We start from the raw sequence: 15,685 nt of genomic DNA, 5'->3' as shown, positions 1-15,685 counted from the left end.
AATGTCCTCAAACACCCCATGTCAGCAAACACAGTAGGTAAAGCCGATCTCACGCCTGACACCCAGCCACCCAGCTCTCAGAAAGCCTGGATACTGCCTGCTTGCCCTGTCTCTTCTGCTCTAATCTAGTTTACCAGACGCATTTTAAAGAGAGGCCCGGGCAGGGAGGCTGAGAGAAAACCATTTCAGTTAGCCTTTAGGGCAGTGGTCTCAGTCTTTGAGTTGGGGCAGCAGTACTGGGGACTGAGCTAAAGAGCTGGCACTTGCCAGGCAAGTGCTCCGCCATTCAATCTACACCTCCAGGCCTTTTGCTTTCAGTTCGTTTTTCAGGTAAGATCACTCACTCTCCCCCATCCAGCCTCAGACTTCAGTCCCCCTGCTTTTGCCTCCCTTGAACTACTGGTATTTTCAGCAGTTCAAACTACTCTCCTCCAAAGTTCAGTCTTGAATAGAATCCTGCCCCTCAACCTCGGAAAAAGTCCAAACTAAGTAGGATTCCTCTGGTTCAACTGGCTCTGAGGTCTCACAGGAACTGGGGACAACGGTGCAAAGGAGCCAACTTTTTCAACAGCTCACCTACAAGAGCCCTGGCTGACCCTTCCTAGGATTCCAATGTTATTCATAAACGTGAGAGCACTTTCTAGGAAAGAGGATATATGGTGCATATCAAATGGATGAAGGACCAAGCAGGAATTACTGATGGTGGGTGATCAGGGGCTGGAAGCCGAGATATGTCTCTTTTACTGTCTGTGCTTGAAATTTCCATAAGAAAAATATTCAAAATGAACCTTGGCTGTGACGAGACATGTTGGGGGAGAAGGAAACGCAGCCATGGCGAGGATCGGTGATGAGACAAGATGAGGCGAAGAAGACATACGGTCCCTGGGTCAGCCCTGCCGGGGCCTCTCCCTCTGTGGAGGCGCCTGGGCAGAGCCGGTGTTCAGGGGACAGTAACCGAATGATCAAAGAATTTCAGAAAGAAAAAATCCCACTTACTCCAAGCTGTCCAGACCATCTCTAGTGTGGCTGGTGATAGCCAGACTGGCTTCGAGGGACCAGAGAGAGCAGGAGAGGGAATCCATCAAAGTCACCAGTGGGTTGCGGGAGGGAGCAGAGCGGGGAAACGTGTCTCCCAGGGCACCACATTTTCCCAGAGGACCCTGACACTTTCATACAATGCACCGCAATCACCACCTAGAGCCCTGTGCCAACTCAGGATCATTTTTCAACACAGGGTGATCTTTCTCACCAGCTATGTCTCCAAACTGAGATAGGCTCAAAACTTGTCTCCAAGTTCTGATTCCCGAGTCTTCCCATGTGTGCAAAAATTCAGCCCCTACACACAGAAGTCCCACCCAGGGTAGGAGCTCAATCTCCTGTCTGAAGGAGGCTTCTCGGTGCCACACATCAGCTAAATCCCACAGCGGGGCCAGCTTCCTCTGTGACCTTCCCACAGATGCCTGTAGGGGTGTGTTTCTCCAATCCTCACCCAGGAGAAGATTCGGGTCAACACAGCAATACCACCGCAGCCCGACACTGGAGCCTCCGTCAGACCTGCAGCCAATTTACCAAGTAGACACCAATGGCTTGACCGGGAGAGCCCCAACACGGCCAAAAGGAAGGATCAGGGAGATGAGTGGGGTCCCCTAGGGGACAGTGACCATGCTCTAAATGGGAGAGGACAGATGAAATGAAGAGAAACCAGTCTAGCTTGGCCACGTATCTCAGAGGCATCTTGGGAAGTAAAAGGGAAGGAGAGAATGCAAGAACTCCTGGACATCTCCCCCTTGCTCTGCAGCTCTGAAGCTTTGCCCCAGTGATCCCCAAGGTGGCTCCAGCCCAGAAGGAACCTTCTTGAACAATCATCAAAGGAAGCGTGGTACCCAGGCATGCCTGGGCCCTCCCAAAGCTCTAGAAGCCAGCTGATGTTTCCTGCACGTGGCTGTTAAGCTACCAGCTAGCTCTCCAGGGCCCTGGGCTGCTTCACACCCCTCTCAAGCTGTGCCTGGCAAATAAGAATTGTCCCATCCATGATGCCAAGGGGCTCAGAGTCACAGCAGAACACAAGCTGGGAAGGAGGACCGGCCTGTCACCAGCAACCCTGCATTACTTCCTGCAACTTGGCCATCTCTGAAGCTCAGTTTTCCACCTGTGGATGGGGAGGTGACACCCACTCCCAGGGCTCTTGAAAGAGTGACAGGGCATCTGCGGCGACCTGCACAGTGCCTGGCACACAGCAGCCTTTCAATAAAGACTCTGACTACCACAGATGGGCTCTTAGATGCTGATCTGTCTCTCCTAACACTTCTTCCTGACTTGTTCCTTTTTAGTGGCAGAGACGAGACTGGCTTCTGGCTCTCTGCTAGGGTAACCCTGAATTGGTGCTAGTTTTCCCATCTGTAAGTTGGGGTGGCACTAAGCCCCTGGGTACCATGGACACATAAAGGCTGGGTGGCTTTATGACACATGTCACCAAGACCCTGCCTGGTGCGTCAGGGTCAGCTGGCAATGGCGGCGGGCCTCGCCCTAGTAGATGGCCCACAGTGCCATGCCCCCATGAGGGCACTGGGCCCTTCAATGCTGCCCCTGCTGCCCAACCTCTCCCTCCCCCCGTATGTGTCTCTCTCTGGCTCTCTCTCTGTTTCTCGCCCCCCTTGCTCCCCTCCAAAGATTGAACTCAGGGCCTGTGCTTGCTTTTCCACTTGAGTGGTGACTTCATAATGTCCCCCTGCCCAGCGAGGCACCCCACGCCTGCCAGTCCACCTTGCTTGTCTCGCCCACACCCTATCATTCTCCGCCTCCTCCATCTGGGCCAGAGGGTTGAGGTGCCACTGTTAGTCAGACTGTATCACTGTGACAAAACTCCTGACAGAAACACCTTAGGAAGGAAGGGTTTATTCTGGCTGGCAGGCTCAGGGTTGGGGCGTCCTGGCTGGGAGGACATGGCAGGCAGCAGTTCACCTCATGGTGGCCAGGAAGGAGGGGTAAGAAAATGCGTGTGCTTTCCGCTTTCATTCCATCAGGGCTCAAGCTCTGTGATGCTGAGGTCTGTGTGCAGGCCAGTCTTCCCCTGTTGGTTACATACTCTCTGGAATGCCACTGCAGACACTACCACTAATACCAACCATCACAATCAGCCACACCTCCCTCACTGACTCTGCTGGGCCCCAACTCCTCTCTGGGGTGAAACCTGCTGCCAACAGAGGAAAGAAAGCCAAGCAGACCCTACGGGAAGGGGATTCCTGGGGGGAGCCTGGAAGGCAGCCATCCTACTGCCTGGCCATGGCAGCACAGTAACAAGCCATCTGTGACAGGCCGTTTGTCTCAGCCTGAAGGAACTGAGGGCAAAATTCACTCTCTAGAGCCCCTGGGACTCAATCTTGAGCACCCCGCTGTGATCTGGCCTGCTGTCAAATTTTCCCAAACCCTCCCTTCACCCCTCCCCATGTCTGAGGAGCTCCATGAAGAACTAATCCCATCTTCCATGCTCCTTGAAGTGGCATAACTGTCCCCATGGATGTGGCTTTCTCCCATGTGCCACACACAAATCCATCCCCCTTCCTGGCTGCTGTCCCCACCCCGCCCCAAATGCTCCCCTTCTCCCTAGCATCCCAGTCCACGCTCAGGACACTCTGGGCACCACTGTCACTAGAGATGGGTCCGTCTCTCCCAATGAACACATGGTATCTGGAAGCAAGACCCTGCACTGCTTCTGTCTTCTGCCAGCTCACAGGTAGAAGCCCCATGAACGCTTGAATGAAGGGTGAGTCCAAGTTGTAGGAGGAACTGGCCACCGTGGAGAATGATAGAGGGGTAACTGATCATGATATATAGTATATGCAACAGGCATTGTAAAACGCACCTCCCTTGTACAACTCATTGTGGTCATTTTTTAAAGAAAATAATGTCTACATTTTTCAAGGAAAGAAGTGTCCATGAACCTGGGCAGTGGAAACAAGTCATCCATGATCTCTGCTGAGCCATTCTACTGGAGAGGCCTTGGAGAGAGAGGGGCACGAAGAAACGCGAACAGATGTGTTAACCAAACCTGGGAGATCTGGGAGTGGAGGCTGGACGGTGGCTGGCTGGTGGTCAGTATTACTCTTCCTATCCCAGTAGCAGGATTGGGGACCAGTGCCAAGAGAATCCAGCGCCATGGTGCCCCCAGCTCCATGGGCAGCCTCACCTTAGCTGCCATCAAGGCAAAGCCCATGTCCACTCCCGGAGCTCCCACAGCCCACCTTTAAAACCACCTCAGAGACGCAGGGTACTGGTAGCTCACGCTTGTAATTCTAGCTACTAAGGAGGCTGAGATTAGAGGTTCAAGGCCAATGAAGGCAGGAAAATCTGTGAGACTCTTATCTCAAATTAACCACCAGAAGGCTCACTTGGAGCTGTGGCTCAAAGTGCTATAGTGCTAGCCTTGAATAAAAAAGCTCAGGGACAACTCCCAGGCCCAGAGTTCAAGTCCCATGACCAACCAAAACACAACAACAACAATAACAACAAAACCTCAGTGGCACACAATGAAGCCAGGTGCAACTTTGAGCAACTATAATAAAAAAAAAAAAAAAAGAGACGGAGTGACCTTTGACAGCTGAATGGATGGACAAAATGTGGCTCACCTACAGTGGCGTTTCAGCCAGCCTTGCAGGGGTAGTTCTGACACAGGCTGCAATATGGATGGATGCGGAGGAGGGTGTGCTGAGACAAACCCATCGCCAAGGGGTGCATCTGGCACAGTTCTGCTTAATGGAGGCACAGAGCAAACAAATCTGCAACCACAGACAGAATGGGGGTGCTGGGGACACTGGTGTTCATTGAGGGACTGAGGTGTCATTTCAGGAGGGATGAAAATGCTGGAGATGAAGGTAGTAATGGTTCACAGTCATGGGAACGTGCTTAATATCACTGGGTTGTATTTTGTTTGTATTTTATCACAATTTTAAAAAGAGACAGAATCATGAAACTGTAAGCCAAGGGAAGCCTTCCCAGATGGCTCTGGGGTACCCTGGCACTAGGTGTCAGATGATCATCAAAAGTGGCCACCCAAGGAGCCCGGGCAGCAAGACACCAAAGGGCCCCTTCCCAGTCCCAAAGGCAAGCACCACCAAGGCTCCACCCCCGGAGCTGTTAGAGACAGCACCAGCGGCTTCGTAAGCAAGAGCCGGGCTGGTGTACTTGCCTTCTCCTCCCAATCTCCTAAACGAACTTCACAAATTCCCCAGCCTCAGAAATTTGGTTATAGCAGCAGAAGATGCCATCCCTGTGCATCGTTTGCTCTGTCTGGGCCCCTAGGTGATAGGACAGTCCTAACCACATTGACGGCTGATCTTCCACCACCAGAACCAATTCACACCCCAAGGCAGTGGCCACCACACTTGGGTTTCAGTGACAGCAGCAGAGGGATGGGCCCAGGGCCTTGTGAGCGTTGAGAATAATGGCCGTTTTAGCAGATATCCAGGTATCCCCCAATCCACTCAGCTGACACCCCAAACCAACCCTCACAGCCCACTCCTTGTCAACTGGGCACCCATAGACATCTCAAATCATCCTAACGTCCGAGTAAACACCACACCAAGATCATGGTCCATGTAAGCATCCTACCTGTGACAAACACAGCCTAGTCCCTTACCCAGAAGGAGGCACTGTCCCTAGTGCTCCTTGCTCTCTTCTCAGATTCTGTAACTTAACTACCATGATACAAAAGTAATCATGGCTGGCTAAGTGCCAGTGACTCACACCTCTAATCCTCACTACTCAGGGGGCTGAGATCTAAGGATCACAGTTGAAAGCCAGCCCAGGCAGAAAAGTCCAAGAGACGCATCTCTAATTAACCATCAAAAGGCCAGATGTGGTGGTATGGCTCAAGTGGCAGAGCACCAACCTTGATTGAAAAAGCTAAGAAAATAGTTTAAGCCCCAGTACTGGAGCAAACACGCAAACACACACACACACACACACACACACACACACACAAACACACACACACACACACACATCATGATTACATATGGATGTAAATTCATATTTTGCATGTTAAGGAATAAGAAAGACAAGAAAACAAAGGAATCTGCTGCTTACTATATGCATATATTTCCCAAAACACATTCTCAATGAAGTAGAAAGATATCCCCACAATCACTCCTGATTTCTCTAACTGTTCATGCAGACATAGCGAGAATTACAAATCCCTTCCACACACTCTGTTCCCATCTCAGCAAATGACGGTTTGTTGCCAGAGGTCTGGCCCATTCACAGTGCTGCCTGGGTTGCTCCACCTGGACCCTGGATCCTGGTAAGGCTGAGATGCCCTGAGGACGGCCCTGTACGTCAGTCATGCCCTCCCTCGTCTGCACTGTGGATCAAGCACCCCAGCCAGCACCTTGCTCCCTCTTTAGTCTGCTGCCTCAGGAGGCATGAGGATTCCCAAGCGACTGAGTGGCTGTCACGCCTTTCAGTTCAATGGACTCGCTGCTACGGCTCCAGGTGGAAACACTGCCCCCTCCTCCCCTTGAACAAGACCTCTGGTCCAGCAGAGCAGAAAACAGGAGCACGCATTTTGCTTCTCGATGAGTGGCACTGCTCCCATTTCCACCCTTGATTCTTCAGCCCATGAATCCTGGCTGTAGAAATAACGCCTTATATTAGCCTTCTACAGAGCCTTACCCCAACACAGCCAAGGTATTGCTACCTAGCTGGCACCATAACCCTGTCTCCAACCCTCCACCATTCTACCAAACAAGCCGCCAGACCAACAAGCATGATGGGAGGACGGGCAAGGGCAGTGAATTCCCTGGGCACCAGCCCATCACCACACTTCTTCAGCTGTGAAGCCGTTCCTTGTCAGCACAGTTCCTTGCGCTGATACTGTGTGGGATACCACAAAGGAAATGGGGGTGGGAGAGGGATTCTGGAATCCACAGATGGTAATTTTGGCAGAAGGCTTGTGTGCAGGGAAGACAAATCTATCTTCGGAGCAAGTACCTGTGCCAGTAAGGATAAAGTGCTGTCCCTAACATGACAGAAATGGTCCAGTGGAGTCAACCTGCCACGAGGTGCTGGCTGGTCATCTCAGGGTGGATCGGCTTGGTGCTGGTCTCTGCTGTACTCGGCAGTGGCTTTAGCCAGAGCATCCGTGGTGACTGAAAGTCCGTATTTTTTTAGCACAACTTCCCTGCTTGTCACAGGGCCATTTAGGTCCCGAGTCCATTGGGGATGACAAAGGTAGCTTGGGAAAGAGTATCCACAGATGGGTCGTACCATCCATGTGATAACTGAGGTCACCTTCTTATGAGCATTTGTGGGGGACACAAATGTCATCCTGTCCTTTGTCCACTCAGAGGTCTAAGTTGAAACCTCTTCCCCCAATATCTTTGCAACCGATTTTCCTATGCTACTCCTCCCAAGTCAAACCATTAGCTCAGGACCCCAGGTCAGTATATAACATGCATCTAGCCTCTTCTCCATCTCCTGATAACAGGGAACTTGACCTGCCCCTACAGGAGCAGGGTGGGGACAGAGGTGGGAGGAACCATGGACGTTTATGTCACTTCTTCATGGAATTTGAACCTTTGGGACTTGCTCGGCCTGATCATGGCACCCTGCTTCCACTTGATAACACAGGGAGTGCTGTTATGCACACCCAACTTTATGGGTTTGTAGGTTTGTGGGGCAGACAACACCCAGGTAGCAGGGGCAGCTCAGGTCAGGTGGCAATGTGGCAGCCCATGGTCCAAGGCTCACATTCCACTGAAAGCCTAATGGCATGCCAAAAGTCATCTCTCAAAAGGAGAGTAGTTAGTGGAGATGCTGGCTGAGCCTTGCTACAAAATCCCAGAGGCCTGGGCTATGATTCACTTACAGAGACTGCCAAAGGCTCCTAACAGCATCTGCCACTTCAAGAGCCATTGGAGCTGCTGGTCACGTGATCCGAGAGGCAGCGCATCCTGCACAGCAGCTTGGACCTGTTGCAGAAACTTCTCCTAGGCCTTCAGACCTCGCGCATCTTGGGGTCACTAAGCAGCTGCGTAAGAGCAACACTCAAGTGAGGGGGCCTTTAAAGTCCAAATAGGTCCACTAGTATCAGCTTCTTTCTTCGGGGGGGGGGGAGGGGGCAGGGAGAGGCACAACTTGCCCTTCCCCTTAGAATGGGTGCCTCCGCATGCCCCATTCCACTGGACCCCTGGAAATGTACCAGAATTTCAATGTAACTTCTTTACCATCTTCTAACATGACGATGCCTTATCAGCTAGGCACTGGTGGCTCATGCCTGTAATCCTAGCTACTCAGGAGGCTGAGATCTGAGCATTGAAGTTTGAATCTAGCCTATGCAGGAATGTCTGTGGGACTCTCTTATCTCCAATTAACCATAAGAAAACTGCAAGTGGAAGCAAGAAAAAAAATCTAGAAGTGGAGCTTTGGCTCAAATGGTAGAGTGCTAGACTTCCTTGAGTGAAAGGGGACAGTAGCTAGGCACCGGTGGCTCACGACAATGGGAGGCTGAGATCAAGCCAGCTCAGGCAGACGCTTATCTCCAATGAACCATAAGAAAACTGGAAGTGGCACTGTGGCTCAAGTGGCAGAGCACTTGCCTTGAAGACCTGAGGGACAGCGTCCAGGACCAGAGTTCAAGCCCCAAGACCAACAAAAAAAAAAAAAAAAAGAAAGAAAAGAAAGAGAGTGAGAGAGAAGGGAGGGAGGGAGGGAGGGACAGCACCCAGGCCCTGAGTTCAGCCCCAGGACTTACATTACTGACTTTGCCAGTTGGAAGCAAACTGCTGGCGAGCCCCATGAACGGATGGGCAATGAGGCATTTGCTGGGTGAATGGCTACCAAGAGACATGTGCAAGGAAGTTTCACACAGTGCAGCAGCTGCAAGTGGAATTTTTCTTGGTCCAATGGATAGCCAGCATTGTCACTCTCCAGGGTGGCTATGTGTTCTAGACAGGCCAGGTGGGATGTGGTGGGAAACTCCACTCCTAGCATCTTTCATACCCTTGGGAGACACGAATCTCTGCCATCCCATGAAAGTATCGCCTCTGCTTCACGATATTCCCAGTGGAAGCTACCATTTTCCACCAAGGAGCCAATGTGAGAATTCTGCCAGCTGCTGGCTACATTTCCTCCAGTCGTGCTGCTTCCAGGACTAGAGAAAGAATCTCAGGACATATCTGGGGACCATGTGACCCATTGTGAGTTGGACCTGATTTAAAGCTCCACTGATCACATGATCTCCATCAGCCCCTCCCTAACCAGAAGTCCACCTTAACATTTCTGGTCTCCTGGAATTAAGGTCAACTCAGAATTGGGTTCACCAGTCCCAGAAGGTCTGGTTATTTCTGTTTCCCCAGTGCACTCACCCTGATCAAAGGCCATAAGGCCCTTTGAAGAAGGCCAATGGGAAGATGAGCTATCAACTTATTAGTGTACTTGGGTCGCCATGCACAGAGGCACGGCCTCTCCTCATTCACAAGTCCAGTGTCTGCTCAGTGGCTCAGGCCTGGAAACGAATGGAGGAGTCATGATTCTCTGCTTTTGTGTATGTATGTAGCCAGTCCTGAGGCTTGATCTCAGGGCATAGGCTCTGTCTCTGAGCTTTTCTGCTCAAGGCTAACACTCTACTACTTGTGCCATACCTCCATTTCCGGCTTTTTGAGGTACTTAATTGGAGAGAAGAGTCTCATAGACTTTCCTGCCCAGGCTGGCTTCAAACCTCAATCCTCGGATCTCAGCCTTCTGAGTAGCTAGGATGACAGCTGTGAGCCACCAGTGTCCAGTGATTCTCTGCTATTATGATTTACATGGAGATTTCAGTTTTCTGGAGGTTTTGTGCAGCTTGTAGAGTCAAGAAGGCAGTTCGCTTTCCATCCACTTCACTTCTAGGAACGCGGTGATTAACTCACCAGCACCCTTGTCTGCACAAGTCAGACAGCTCTGATTGCTGCTTTGCTTCTGCTGCCCATTACAGTAATTACTAATTACGTCTACCTTGCCTTTGGAGGTAGAGTGCTGCTGCTTGGCCCCCATCACCCCAGGATCCAATTATTCCCACTGCATTTCCAAGTTCTAAGTGGCTGCGGTTCTCAGGGAGGAACAATCATAGAGCTCTTCAAGGGCACAGAACCTTGCCTCTCAAATCCATTTCCCAGGGCTTCTGAAAGTGTCTTGAAGCCCCTCCCACTGTGTGGGTGGGTTTTAAGTGGCAAACCCACTCTGGCATTCCAATCTCCCTCAGCCTATGAATCTTTTCCTCATCAAACCCAGGGAGCTTCTACAGTTTTACTCCAGTCACTGTAAGGTAGCTATTTCTTTTTTCCTCCCCAGTGCTGGGGTCTTGACCTCAGGAGTTTGTGGTGGCTAAGCAGACATTCTACCACCCCTTGTTGTGTTAGCTATTTTTTTAGTAGTTGTGTGTTTTCACTTAAGTCGACCTGGGTACTGGTGGCTCACGCCTGTAATCCTAGCTACTCAGGAGGCTGAAATCTGAGGATTGCAGTTCAAAGCCAGCCTGGGCAGGAAAGACCGTGAGACTCCTATCTCCAATAAACCACCAGAAAACCCAGAAGTGGTGCTGTGGCTCAAGTGGTAGAGCACTCGCCTTGAGCTGAAGAGCGCAGGGACAGCGCCCAGGCCGAGAGAGAGTTCAAGCCCAACGACCAACAAAAAAAAAAAAAGAATTTCCACATCAACAAAGTCAACCTGACCTGACTCAGCCCTCCCCCACCAGTCCCTCCCTGTCCATTCCCAGGTTCCTGCTGTGGGAATCAGAGAGCTCATTAGTTCTTTTGGAGTGTGGGGCACCTTTTTGGGGACAGTGAAAATACTTTGCTCCTTGTAGGGGGGTGACCAGATCCAACAAGTGGAAAATGCAGATGCCCACAGTACACAGATGCTTATTTAACCATCACTGTGATCCCAAAACAGCCAGCTGCTGCAGGCGGCTACTCCTGGCTGACCAGGCAACGCGTGTACCACCAGGTCAGGCGGAGGCTGTGTCACAGGTAGGTGCTGCCAAACCTGGATGTTATGAGTTCTCCTCTCTGTCCTTCCCAAGTGTGGGTTCCCTTTGTTTTCTAAGAGGTGCTTTGGTGAGGTAGAGGCTTCCAGAACCCTCCATCTACAGCAGAGTCAAGAGTGTTAAGCTGGGACTGAGGTCTGGTCCACAGTTTATTGACAAATCATTTCCTGGTGCCCGGGCCTGCCATGGAGCTCCACGCCCACATTGCACAAGCCTCAGGCCTGGATGGCAGGCAAGGCTGGGCCTGGGCCTGGCCCTGGCAGTTTCTCCTGGCCAACCCTCCAGAGAGGCTTGGGGAGCCCAAGCCTGCTGCCGATGAGGTCTCTCTCACCATCCCTGGACTCATAATTCTTCATGTTGGGCAATGAACAGAACATTACAACAAAACAAGCAGGAAGCTACCCAAAGGCGCCAGGGAGTTGCAACAAGCAGATCTCCTCTGAGAGCCACGGACCTGCAGAGCCTCCCTCGTCAGCACTGTAACTCACCTCCGAGGAGCAAGAGCCTCGCTCACCCTTACCCTGGCCCTAACCCAAAGTAACAGGTAACCCCTTTGGAATGCAAGTTGAAGCCACTGGGCACTGGTACTCAGGCTGAGATCTGACGATCACACTTCTCAGCCAACCTGGGTAGGAAAAGCTGTGAGATTATCAACTCTAACCAGTAAAAAGCCAGAAGTAGAGGTACGGCTCAATCAGTAGACATACAGTCCTGAAGCTAAGGGAGAGCACAAGGCCCTGAGTTCAAGCCCCCAGTATGGGCACACACAAAAAGTCATAAATCTGGTACTAGAATCTTCCATAAAACTGGTCTACCGTGACCATGATCAGTGCACACACTGCACTCTCTTAGCCACACATGGCAAGCCCCTGGCTTGGAGCAGAGTTTCACAGTTAGGTTGGGAAGGGGAGAGCACTGCACAGAGTGAGATCTCATCCATCGGCCGGCAGGGGAACGGCAGGCCTGTGCCCCTCTGGAGGATGGAGACACCGGGGGCTGCCCTTATGCTGTTGTCTGATACGACTCAGAACAAAAGATAAATCGATTCATGCACAACAGCCACATCCTATTTCTTGAGAAGTGGTGCCCAAGTGCCAGACTACACTCGTGAACACCCTAAGAATCAGAGCAGTTGCAAAATGCATCGCAGGCAAGTTTCCATCCAGGTGCAGGTGCAGCACAGAGCTCACCCCACATACATCAGCCTCAGTGAGCCACTTGGCCCCAGGAGCCGGGAGAAAGCAGACATCTGTGCTGATTCCAGGGCAAAGAGTTTTATGCGGCAGCCATGGGGAGCCCTGCTGCACTGGAGCAGCCCGAGGAATGCAGCCTCGCCTAGATCCAAAGTGACATCACTGGGGCCCAGGCAGGACCAGGCCCTGGAAGACACTGCCTCTGTTGAAGCCTGCCCCTGGCTTGTTCCCTGCTGTGGCTCAAGTCACTACTGCTTCTAAGGTGGCAGCCAGGCTGAGCAAGAAACTTGAGCCAGGCCCTGGTGGCTTACCCCAGTAAATCCTGGCTCCTTAGGCTGAGATCTGACCGGAGGATCACAGTTCGAAGCCAGTCCAGGCAGAAAAGTTGGTAAGATTCTTATCTCTGGTTAACCAGCAAAAAGCTGGAGGTAGAAGTGTGTTGCTCAAGTGGTACAGCTCAGAAAAAAGCCAAGTGAGAGCACAAAGCCCTCAGTGCAAGTCCTACTATGGCCCAAAATAAAAGAGGAAAGTGTGGGAATGTCTCCATGGCTGAGAACCTGCCTGGAAAGTGCAAGGCCCTGACTTCAAACCCCATCACCACCAAAAAGTAAAGAGGAAAACTTGTGAAAGTGTTACATCTCCTACACACACACACACACACACACACACACACACACACACACACACACACACACACACACACACACACACACACCACACTCCACCTACCAGATAAATTACTCCTGACAGAATAAAAAAGCAGAGGGGTGAAGGAGGAGGAAGGAAAGCTTCAAATGATCTAATGCAGTCCATCACTCTGTGACCGCCCGCCTGGCCCATGACCCCAGTGCCAGGGCCGGTAAACCAACAGCATCAGCCAGAACTTGGGGAGTCCTGGTGTACAGCCCCATCTGTGCAGTTTGAATAATTTGCACACTGTCTCTGGGCATCTGCTGAGACAGGAGGGGTAGCCTAGCTAGATGCCCAGATGCTTCCCTGACTCCGTGATTCCACTTCATCTATGCAACCAGCCCCTCTCAGAGCTGCTGGTTAGGAGCAGTGAGAAGTGAGAAGCCAGCCCTGCTCCCTTCCGGGCTCCCTGCTCTCCTCACACTCAACAACCCGGGATGAAAGCCTCCGCCCTGCTCCCACCCTGCACCCCCTAGACAGAAAATCCTTCCAGGGACACCAAGCCTTAGTCACGGGGATGGCGCGCTCACCAAGAACACCTGTTAAAACTCAGCTCATGAGCAGTTTGAGGCTACCGGCTGGAGAGTTTAATTAAATATTACTCACTCAGGAAGCAGCCCCTGCCAGCTCACCACCAAACTGTAGTTGGTTTTCAGAGAAAAAGAGAAAGAGCAAGGAGCCTAGCCACCCCCCCCCCTTCCCGGGCTGGCACTGCAGGGGGGCCCCTGAGCAGTGACGGCTGGTGGTCCAATACAGCCCCCCCCCCCCAGCCCTTTCCAGAAACATGCAAGAGCCCCCGTTAACAGACAGCACACACAATGAAGTCACACGCGCACACACACAGAGTCACAGACGCACCCACATTCGCAGACACACTCAGGCAAGCATCCACAACTCTCTCTCTCACACACACACACACACACACTCACACACACACACACACACAACTTCCGGGCAGAGCAAGCATCCTCAAGGGCACATCTGCCTTCATCCACTCCATCTTGACCAGGACGGCCACCGGGTCCCCGCACGCACCCCAGGCCCCGGCCGCCCGGTCCTGCGATTCCACCCACGGGCTCCGGCGGCTCGGCTTTTCCCGTCTTCATCCATTTCCTGACGTGACCCCGGCCTCTCCCTCCGTTCGGTTGCCCGTTGCCCGGAGAAGCCGGCTGGGCGGGCGGCGCCGGCGGCGGCGTCTCCCGGGGCTCCGGGGAAGCGCAGCGGGCCGGGCCGGGCGGCCGGCCGGGCGGGGACCCGGGGCCGGGCGGGCCGCGCGGCCAACCCGGTCCAGACTAGCGGAAAAGCGAAACTAACTTGCCCGGCCGGGGCTGCGGGGCCGGGGTCCGCCCGCGGCCCGGGACGGCCTCGGAGCCGGGTCCGGGCGCTGGGCTCCGGGAGGTCCCGCCGCGCACCCCAGGCCTCCGTCTCCTCTGCGGCCGCCGGGGCTCAGCCCTGGACGGCCAGGGGCCGCGACCCCCGGCCGGCGTCGCCCCGCAGGTGGGACCGGCCACCTCGACGCGCCGGTCCCGCCGCGGCGGCGCTGGGCGGCGCCCGCCCCCCTCCCGGGACTCGAGCCTCGGCGGAGCGGCCGCGGCCCCGCGGGGTCTCCCGGGCTCCGCCCCGCGCCCGCCCGCCCGCCGCGCCGACCCCGCGTCCGCCCCCACCCCGGCCCCCCGCGCCGGGCCGCGCGCGCCCACCCACCGGGTCGTCGGCGTCCGGCGCTGCCTACCGCGCCCGGGGAGGCCGTCGCTCTCCGACACCCTGAAGGCTCTGGGCGCCCCGGGCCGCGCCCACCGCAGGGAGCGAAGTCGCCTCCTCCCCGCGGCCCCGGCGCCAGCGCCTGGAGCCTGGCTGCTGCTGCGAGCGCGCGGGCCGCCCGAGCGCGACTTGGATGCGGGGAAGAAAAAGCAACGGACGACTTTAAAGTGAAAAAAAGCCAAACGCGCCGTGGGCGGGCCCGCCCGCCCCGCCCACCGCAGGGCCCGCCCCGCCCACCGCAGGGCCCGCCCCGCCCACCGCAGGGCCCGCCCCGCCCACCGCAGGGCCCGCCCCGACACCGGCCACACCCACCGAGCCCAGGCGGCCACGCCCATCTCCCGCCCCACACAGGCCCCGCCCACAAGCGTTCAGCGCAACTGCGGGCGTCGTGTGTCGCGCTCGGCCCTCCACTCCCACCTCCGGGTCCCGCCTCCCGGCCCCGCCTCCCGGCCCCCGGGTAGCAGCCACTGCCCAGGCGTGGCCTCTGGAGGCTCTTAGGGGCAAGGCCGGGTCTAAGGCCTCACTAGCAACCAAGGGAGAGGGGCCAGCCTCGGCAGTGCCGGCCCCGAGAGGGGGGGCCAGGCTCACTCATTTAAACATGGGGAGCCCATGGGAAATCCCTCTGTAATCTGAGGGACTAGAGACCCGTATGTGAGCAGATGCGTACCCATAGGTAATGGGGGTGTCAGGTCTCGGGGATCCCCAGGGCCTGGCACCCGAGCACCCACAATGCATAGACGGCCCAAGTTTAAGGATGTCTGCGCTCCCTGAGCTGTGGGGGGTGAGGGGGGGGTAAATGAGTGTGAGTTTAAGAGTGAATGAGTGGGGCTGGGAAGGTGGCTCAGGGGTAGAGTGCTTGCCTTGCATGCCTGAGGCCCTGGGTTCGATTCCTCAGCACCACATAAGCAAAAAGAAAAAAGCCGGAAGTGGCGCTGTAGCTCAAGTGGTAGAGCGCTAGCCTTGAGCTGAAGAGCTGAGGGACAGCGCCCAGGCCCAGAGTTCAGGCCCCATGACCGGACCCAAA

The 15,685-nt window shown here is 54.3% G+C and overlaps 1 protein-coding gene across 2 annotated transcripts in view; it reads right to left on the bottom strand.

The window, feature by feature from the left end:
- The window catches only part of Spsb1 (splA/ryanodine receptor domain and SOCS box containing 1), a 54,881-nt gene extending 40,078 nt beyond the window's left edge, over positions 1-14,803 (bottom strand). Inside the window, exon 1 of one of the 2 annotated variants that reach the window (XM_042695763.1) lies at positions 14,605-14,803. The gene's annotated coding sequence lies outside the window, so the exon portion shown is untranslated. The remainder of the gene's footprint in view (positions 1-14,604) is intronic. The other variant, XM_042695764.1, reaches the window with a different exon arrangement.
- Positions 14,804-15,685: the final 882 nt, after the last annotated feature.

Source organism: Dipodomys spectabilis, unplaced genomic scaffold, assembly GCF_019054845.1.
Source record: "Dipodomys spectabilis isolate Male_0828 unplaced genomic scaffold, ASM1905484v1 ptg000188l, whole genome shotgun sequence".
Taxonomy (NCBI): Eukaryota; Metazoa; Chordata; class Mammalia; order Rodentia; family Heteromyidae; genus Dipodomys; species Dipodomys spectabilis.
This window is presented reverse-complemented; position numbering and strand designations above follow the sequence as displayed.